At 46.2% G+C, this 9,762-nt stretch overlaps 1 pseudogene; it reads right to left on the bottom strand.

Annotated features, from left to right (window-relative positions):
- Positions 1-5,336: 5,336 nt before the first annotated feature.
- Positions 5,337-8,493, bottom strand: LOC109780407 (bifunctional dTDP-4-dehydrorhamnose 3,5-epimerase/dTDP-4-dehydrorhamnose reductase-like; annotated as a pseudogene).
- Positions 8,494-9,762: the final 1,269 nt, after the last annotated feature.

Genomic DNA, 9,762 nt, shown 5'->3' with positions numbered 1-9,762 from the left:
ATTGGAAGAAATGTTCTTAGCAATGTTTTTCCCCTGTGGGTGAAATAAGATGCAGATAGTTTCCACTATGACAAAAGAAAGATATTTGTTTTAAAGTTAAAATGTGGTATTGTTATTTTCTGACCAACGTTGATGATAACAATGCTATCATTCTATGAGTCTTATGTTCAAAGTTTAAATCTCTGATAAGTTTTGTATCAAAGTGGTCAATTTTCAGAGAACGGATTAAGATCAAGAAATGCTCTTGAACTAGAGAAATGTATATTTCTTGTTCCTGCTGCAATAAAGTTGATGGTGAAGATTAATTCTTAGCAAAGTTGTTTAATAGAAATACTATCATCACATTGTTTATATGTTATATGCATTATTTCCATTTCCGCCCAACGGTGATATGGAATTAATGTATAAGGATGATGTTTATTCTAATTCTGCCACAATGGTGATTTAGAATATAAAAGAAAGTTTCAAAAGTTTAATGTGCATTTCTTTTAACCAAACCAACGTAGGGTTATTTTTTATGCCCATCATTGTTGATTATTGGCTAAGTTTTCTCAGACTAAAAGTTTTGCATGCTTTCATTCGTGAAAGCGAATGGCTGGGTGGTACTTGTGACCCAAAAGATGACCAAGAAAAGTCATAACGTGAGGGAATATGTTCTCTCTAAAGAATGGCATAAAAAGAAAAGAGATAGATCATTCAGAGTCTTGGTTGATGAATGTCTTTCATGTACTCTCTATGAAGAAGTTTTTTCAGTCAACATGATTTGAGATGAAAAAAGTAACATGCGTGTTTAATTTGACCAACGTCGGATCAAGCATGTGTGTCAAAGAGCATTCAGATTTATTCCTAAATTTGATGATTGAATATGCAGTCAAAAGAGCCAATTCTGGCATTTATGTTCCCTTACAAGGAATTACCCGCATGGTGGGAAAAGATGATTATGATAAAACCTGCATGGCGGAAAAAGTCTGGGAAAATACCTGCGTAACGGGGTAAAGCTGACATAATATTATGTCAAAAATCCCGTATGGCGGGAGAAATTATGGCAAGAGAAAAATATGATAACTCATGTGCTTTTAATGTATCCCACTCTTGAGAGAAAAGAATGGAGTAGCTGAAAGGCGCAACCGTACACTTATGGATATGGTGCGCAGCATGATGAGTTATTCCAACTTGCCATTGGGATTATGGATGGAGGCGCTTAAAACCACCATTCACATTCTCGATAGAGTATCAAGCAAGTCGGTGCCCAAAACACTGTACGAGCTATGGACAGGATGGGTTCCCTCCCTACAACACTTCAAGGTGTGGGGGTGCCCTGCTGAGGCCAAAATGTTTAATCCAAACATTGCAAAGTTAGATCCCAAAACAGTAAGTTGCCACTTTATTGGCTATCCAGACAGATCAAAAGGTTTTCGTTTCTACTGCCCTGACAGATATACAAAGTTTGTAGAAACAAGACATGCAGTCTTCTTAGAGGACGAAATGATGAGGGGGAGCTTGGTAGCTCGGAAAATTGATCTTGAGGAGAAGAGGGTGCATGCACCTAATCCGATGATTCAGGAGCCATTTTTCTCACTACCAGTTGCAACTCCACCCATGACAGCTATGGGGGAAGACCCGGAACCTGTCCGTCAGGAGCCGACTGAACCCGATGTTGAGCATGAAAGGGAGGTGCAACAGCAAATTTTAGAAGAAGTGCCAGAAGTTGAGGCACAAAATGTGCCAGAAACTGAGGCCCTTAGAAGGTCTACAAGATCAAGAAAGTCAGCTATTTCTACTGATTTTAAAGTTTATAACACAGAAATGGTTCATATGGAAAAAGATCCCACCTCATATGAAGAAGCCATGAGAAGCCCTCATTCATCGAAGTGGATGAAGTTGAGATCAAGGGGGAGAATGTTAGGTTGATCTCTCTCCCGTTCGAACCCAACGGGTCGAACGGGCCCCTGACTCGCGCCCTGATCGGGGGCGCCCAACCAAACCATGGTTGGTGGGCCCCTGTGACCCGCGCTATATAAACAGAGGTGGGGCCGGGGCACGACTCACGAGGTTAATCGCTGCCACAATCCCCACCAACAATCCCTACCGATCTAGGGTTAGCGCGGTGCTCACGGGAAGCTCCACCTCCACCTCGCCCACTCTCCGCCGTCGCCGTGTGCCCTAGCATCACGATGGACTCCGGCTCGAGTTCATCCGCTGCTGGACAAGGTAGGTTTGCCGGATCTATTAGCCTACTCCGATCCAAAGATCTATCATCAGGCAGCTGGACCCCGGCGTCATTGGGCAGCTGATCCGCGCCGTGGCGCTCCTAGCTTACGCGTCGGCACTTCTGGCTTCCACAGCGGCGCTAATCTTGGCCGTCCCCGTGACGCTGCTGGTGTGGTACGACGGGCACCCCATGGCCCAGATGTGGACCATGGCCGTCTCCCTGTGCACCTACGTCTTCCTCTTCCTCTTCGGCATCTGGCGCAGCTGGCCGTTCTACACCGACCTGGCCCGCGTTTCATACGGCCTCCTCCTCGCCGCCGTCGCCGCCGCCCACGTCGGCCCGCGCACCGCCGTCTACGCCCTCCACCTCAGCACCATCTACGCCGCCGCGTACCTCGGCTACGCCCTGGCCATGCACCGCCTCCGCGCCGGGTCGACCGAGCGGGCCATCGAGGGCGAGGCCACCACCACCCGCAGGATCGCCGTGACCGCGTTCTGGGCGACGGCAAGCTCGACAGCGTTCGAGGCGGTTGTCTTCCGCGTCGCTGCGATCGACGAGATCCAGACCGTCTTGTTCCTCTCGTCCATGGGCGGCATGTACGCCGCCGTCTTCAACATCCTGGTGGTCAGCGAGCTCATGGGCGGAGCTCTGTTCCAAGAATGGATGCCGTTGTTTCTTCTGGCGTGCAGCGCTTGCTGGGTGGTTTCTCTCATTCTCGTTGTGTGCATCGCGATTTGTCCCTTCATCGTGGCAGGCGCTGTCACCGCGGCGCTGTTCATGTGGGTGCTCATGGTCGCACTGCTCGCCTTCCTCTTCTACATGTCCTACCTCCACACGTGTGCTGCTGCTGACGAGACCGTTGACCAGCGCGGCCACAGATGATGATGATTGGGAAGAGCACGAGGAGATTGTTCTTCCACTTTCATGCATCATCTGATCATGATTTGCTGCCGTCGAATTAGATTTAGATAGATAGATAATTAAGGTCATTAGCTATTGATGTGTTGGTTTGTACGTACTCGTACTAGTTTAGTGTAATATTGCACTGCAGGGACAGTTTCATCCATGGAAATAATGTCTGTTTGGCGTCTAGCATTGGATTTGTAAAACGGCTAACTCTTTTTCGATTTTCTGATATTTATCTTTTTTGTTGCTACAAGTGCCTGCATAAGGGACGAGGATCCCCTGCCGTACGACCGGTTGCCATTCCGTCACTGACACGTGGGCCCACCTGTCAGTGGCCTAACGGCAGGCGCCGTACGTCAGAGGAGCTCCCTCCCTGCATAAGAGTCTAGCGTTGTAGATGCTATAACTAGCATTCAGAATCAAAGAAACCGTTGGAAACATAAACAATTTTTAATAAGCATAATCCACATGTGCTAGCAAAACAAATCACAAACGTGCTGGTAGGGATGTCCATAACCATGGCTTTGCGAGCGTTGGTTGTCAACAATGGCGGTGGAGATGACGGCTTAATGGTCACGCACACAACCTCCGCGATGAGACTCACCTTAAAGACAGCTGCACAAGACCTTTGCTACGGGACTCACCTTAAAGACAATGCATCAATATGAACTTGGTCAAAAAACTAGGCAATGTTAGGTATTACAACAAAATCTACTATATCTAACAGTTGATCCCCCGTTCTCCACGTCCCTCCGGTTGGCTCATCCTTCCTCGACTCCTCGCCTCCCGAGAACTAGTGCTTCGACTCTTTCCTCTTCAGCTTTCCCGGTTCATGCTTTGTCTTCTTCTCCTTCCATCCCCGGCAACGTTTTCACAAATCAACATGAAACCGGTGGCGGCATGCAAGCAATCATCCACTGCCATCACCCGTCGAGGGATTTTATTGCCCATCTCCTTCCGTTGACGGGACAAATTGGGGCCCTCGCTCCGCAACAGACGCCTGCTCTGCGAATCAGAATTCAGAATCCTTCATCAACCTGAGTTGAAGCACCCACCGTGATTCATCTCCTTCCGGTACCATGTGGGGGCTGGATGGGATAAGGCTGCACACTCTTCGTCCCCAGCGCCAGCGACGCACTCAAACACCTTCTTATAGTAATCTTGATGATGAATATCTTTACGTGTTGTTAGTGTCCGGTTAGTACTTAGCACTAGTATTGGGCTACGTGTGTGGCTATTGCCATGTACTCCCTCAGTCCGAAAAACTTGTCCCAAACTTGTCTTTCAAACAAATGTATCTAGCACTAACTTGGTGCTAGATACATCCATTTAAGAGACAGCTTTTCCGGACAGAATGAGTACACATCAACGGTGCCGATCGAAAAAAAACAAATTAGTAACATTGTCACGTGTTTCAGATTTCTACATGAATCTAGAACATTAGATTTTTCCAAGTGGTGCCCTAGATTTCTACATGAATTTAGGAGGATTTCAGTGAAACGAAAGCAGACATCTTTTGAAAGAACCCAATATGAGAGTAGTATCATACTGTGTATACCCGGAAAAAAAAGAAAGCTCTTGTTCATTAGGAAAAGAAAATCATCAGATACTCTTGTCCAAATGCTTTTGTTAGAGCACAGCCACCCGATCATTCACACACAAAAAAGGTAAGCAGATTAAAAGGTATACTCCCTCCGTCCGAAAATACTTGTCATCAAAATGGATAAAAATGGATGTATCTAAAACTAAAATACGTCTAGATACATCCCCTTTTGTTCATTTTGATGACAAGTATTTCCGGACGGAGGGAGTACAAGATTCTTGACATTAGTTCGTTTCTTGACAGAACAATCACGGTACACAGTGGTGGATCTAGGGGTGGGGTGGTGGGGCCATGGCCCTCACATACAATTTGCAGAACTTATTTTACTAGTGCATTCATATGTATATTCAGTACTTTATTAATTATTTGTAATGTGTTCTGACAAAAAATTACTACCCTTTGCAATGTTACCCTCACATTGGTCAAATTCCAGATTCGCCACTGACGTACAAGATATATCGCTGCCACCAGCAGACTGTCAAATATATAGTTCAAATGATGTTGTGAATCTATAACAGAGATATGCTGAACATTCTAATGAATCGCTGCGACGAATGGTTCCTAAAATCTTTCAGTGCTTGGTATATGTTTCCTATGTTATTACCTGTTCTGGCTTCAAGTTGCTGGGACCTTACTGTTGGGCTCAGAGACAAACTTGATCAATGAGTCTTTGATCGATAGCAGCTCGGGGAACTCTCTCTTCAGCTTTGCCGCATCCATCTCGTTGTTGCTCCGAGGTGCAACTATATGACCTTAGCATGTTCTTCTAGCGTGAAGCTTGTCCACTTGTAGCTGGGATCCATGTACTTCTTATACATCTCCAGAATTTCATTGTGGCTGACCACGCCAGGATTGGTGAAGTTTCAGATGCCCCGCAAGTTCCTTATTGCCATCTCAACTGAAATTGGCAAAAGCTCATCCAACACAGTCATGCTGTTTGGGATGTTTACCACCTTGTCGTAAGGCTAATCTTTGTGATGAAGTTTCGGGGATCTTTGAGGTCAGAGATGATATTGGCATCCGGACTCGTGCTCCTTCAACAGTTCCTCAACCTACATTGTCCTGGGAAAAAATTATAAGAAGTTTCTTCCACGATTTGCATCTTAAATTTAAAAACATAATATCGCCACACAGATAAAATACTAACAAAGTAGTACAGAAGGGAAGAAGCAGTTACCATTGCCTTGGTCTTTGAGTAGAATGAACCAGTAAAGTATGGTTTATCCTCTTCTTTGAGTAGAATGAACCGGGTATCAGCCTACCTAATATATCAATCATCACAGATTCCCACCTTTTGTTCTTCAGATGTTCCAACCTCACAGTTTTGATATCTTTTGTTTCACTTTTCAGTGGTTTTTTTTGCGGGAACACTTTTCAGTGGTTACAAAGCTCCGGAGTATGCATCTCGAGGAGTTTACTCAATGAAGACAGTTGTCTTCAGCTTTGGCGTGTTGGTTCTGGTGATTATTAGTGGCCGAAAGAATACCATGCTCGACAAGCAAGGGGATACTATTGGTGATCTTGTACGAGATGTGAGTGACCTAAACATATATTTCAAGCAAGATTTCTTATAGTTGGCATTATTCACGAGATGTTTACTTTTCTTGCCAGGTTATTTTCCTTCTTTTGCGCTGCTGTTCTCTCATGTCAAGCTTGTTGAAAAACTATTTCAGGCCTGGCGTATGTGAAGGAACAAAGGTTGCATGAGCTCGGGAGTCCGTTGTTAGGGGACAGATATGAAGTCGCTGAGATAACGGGATGTGCTCAGGTGGCTCTGCAGCTGCGCACATTTACAAATGAGCTCTTTTACTGTACCCATAAATTTATATAGGCCGTTCATTTCTCTCAATCTAATGGTTAGATTTTATCCGTACTCCGAAACAGCAATCAGGGAGTACCGCTAACCAACGCCAGGGAGTACCATCGTTTCAGGGGTAAAATCGTAATGGGGTGCCGATGGTGACGAGAATACAGTTACTAACAATGAGCTTCGCCGACGATGGTACCGTACACTCGTAGTCCGGCGTGTAGAAGCCATGGCGGAGCTGGACTGCCGGCCAGCTGATGCAGTCACGTGCCGGTGCCGAAAACCAATCGAGATGTTGCTCTCTGGCCAAAACTCAAAACTGAATCAATCCGGCCGCGTCTAATCGGCACTGCAATACTACTTCATGCCGGCGGGATTGAGAACACTAATTTGAGTGATTATAATGCCCATTAATTGAAGAAAGGATATATTTGAGTTGCAGGCATCAATCGGCCTTGTATGTGCGTGTGATGCGATTTGAGATGCGTTTGATCCTACTGCATTCAGTTCGTAGCCTAGATGTGTTTGATCCTACCAGCAGATTAGGCATGAGTGACATGCCCAGCGCAGCGGCATGCGTGCGCAGGCCCATCCTTGAAGTAGATGCGATGATGGGTGACCGCCAGCCGCCACTTCATCCGTGCCGGCGGCGGAAGGTGTCATTAGGTTAAATAAAACTGTCCACAAATAAAAACAATAAAAAGTCTATAATACCCTTCTTCATCAACGGTTAGATTTCATTGGTACTCCATCCACCTTCTAGCTCTGGATTAAAAAAAACACCTTGATGCACCCTGCTGGTTAAGATGTTTAACACTGAAGTGAAGACGGGAAAGTTAACTCAGCAAACGAACTAGTACTTATTACAGTAGACAATGTCCAGTGAGAAACAGATGCAAGGGTCAGAGGAAGACAGAATGGGTAGTCCTCTTTGTGTGTCTGGCAAAGAGACGTAAGATTTTTCGAAAAAGAAATATATTAATATCGCGGAGATATCAATTACATCCGGCCTCTGCAACAACGCAATATCATAAAGAGATTACGGATGCACACAGTCAAAAATAATAATAATAAGAAGAAAAAAGATCCCCCAACAGTGATCAACTCCTCTTAGCTGCAGCAGGAACCACCGCCCAGACAACACCCAAAGTCCTAATTCTCCAAAAGCGATGCCTCCAAAAAGAAAACAGTGCAGAAGCACAATCATCGCCCGATCCTAGATCTTAGGTTTTCACCCTGGAGAAAATCCACGCTCTCAAAACAATGCCTTCAACAAGGTCACTGCCAGGCACAACCAATTAAGGCCAGACCTTGGGTTTTCACCCTGAAAGTTAAGACCCTGTACTCCGCTTGTGCTGCCGCCCCCACTTGCTGATGCCGCTGCCACGAGTCATGAATCACCAAGCAAAGTCCTCAACGCCGCGAAGACTCAATCCGCTATTACAAGACCTCAGACCTCAGCCACCATGATGTTCTCTGTCATTATCTTCACCATGAAAATCGAAATACCGACGTGTCCCATACTGTCAATAGATAACAAAGCTTCGCGGCACACCCTCCTGAAGCCACTCAGGCTGAAATAGGGGCGCACACGACCGAATCCCATCCGATCCAGAAATCTACAGGCGTCAAGCATCCAATGAAGATCTCCGGCGGAGCATTTCGGAACTCGTCAATGGCCAGATCCATGAGGGTCGGCAACCGACAGAACACCATCTTAGAGCAAAAAGAACCAAAGGACCGCGTCACCCGCCGGCTCCCAATAGCAGGCCGGAGATCTCAGCGGGCACCACCGCCACCACCCGCACCACGCGGAAATGACTAGCTGAGCCGCACCGAGCCCCCCGAACCAGACGCCGTGCAGCCCTCGCGGCTACATCGGCAGTCGTGGTCGCTGGAAAAATCCGGGGCCGCCGCCCCGACGCCCATCTCCGCCGTAAGAACCATGTCGTCCAGGGCCGCCATGGAGCTCCAGCTAAAGATCCCGCAACGCGGGAGGGATGGGGCCCCCGCCGTCATCAGTTGTGCGAGAGAGAGACGTAAGATGGCAACCAATTTGAATCTGAGTCTCTTGCTGCTAGTTTTAGCTAAGCCTGGGCCGACTCGGATTCAAATTGCTTGCTGCCACTTCTCTGTCTCCCGCATCTCTCCTTTCTTGCTTGCCCCGTTTCCCCAATTTCCCATCCATCTCACCTCACCCTCCCGTCGGCCTCCCTCGATCCATCTTCCTCTCTTTCCCAATGCTGGATCGTTGATTGTTTGATCGTTGCCCTCGCGATTCCACGGCCCCGTCCATGGGCGGCACCACGGTGCTCCCGCCGTCTCTTCTCCCGCGATTAACATATTCATTGACATGGATACACTGAGCTAAGGGAATTACAATGCATGATACATCATCTGAATTCAAAATCAACTCAACTAAAATGAGAAACGTTGGCAAAATCAATTCTTCCTCCTCTGTAAAGGCCAGTAGTTTGTTTGTATCTTGTGTTCTAATAAAGGGGCTTGTGTGTAAGAGCTGGACCTCCTTTTAGCATAGCTTGCAACGTCAAGATGATGTAGACACAAAACAATCATGTTTCTGATTGTCTGACTTGTCGACGTTCTGAACTTCAGGGTTAATATTTTTTTTGAAACAAAACAGGGTTAATATTGATGTTTCCTTCCCAAAATAGCACTTGTCATCATAAGTTAAACGAACTACCAGTTAAAAACATAGTATGATCAATTTGAACGGTCAAAACTGGGCTAGCGACACCATCCATCAATGCCTCCATTTGGCCATCGCCAGTCATTTATCTCCAATTCTCAAGGCAAAACTTCCAGCAAGACATTTAGAATACTAGCCATCGTGGACGTATGGGACTAGTTGCTCTCCATGTTTTTAAAAAACGAGCGTTGTTCTCCATGTCACTATTTAGGATCGTGTATTGTTGTTGCTTGTCTCGCCTTTTTTTGCATCGTGCGTTGGTCGTACAAGCTTATTTATGTAACGTGGGCTGTGTCGAACTTTTCTTTCTTCAGTGCTTGTCGTTTGCCTATTTCACTCCAGTTAAGCACTCTTCTATTCACACCTCATTTCCTTTTTTCATCCAGCAAAAAGCCTTCTGACCCCTGGCTCAAAAAAAAAGCCTTCTGACTCCTAAAAAATGCAGAGAACCTTATAAGCAGAGAACCTTAAAAGCACAAAGGGTTGACACGCAAGGGATGCTAGTGGACGGTAATGTAGTGAGT

This window comes from Aegilops tauschii, chromosome 5, assembly GCF_002575655.3.
Source record: "Aegilops tauschii subsp. strangulata cultivar AL8/78 chromosome 5, Aet v6.0, whole genome shotgun sequence".
Classification (NCBI taxonomy): domain Eukaryota; kingdom Viridiplantae; phylum Streptophyta; class Magnoliopsida; order Poales; family Poaceae; genus Aegilops; species Aegilops tauschii.
This window is presented reverse-complemented; position numbering and strand designations above follow the sequence as displayed.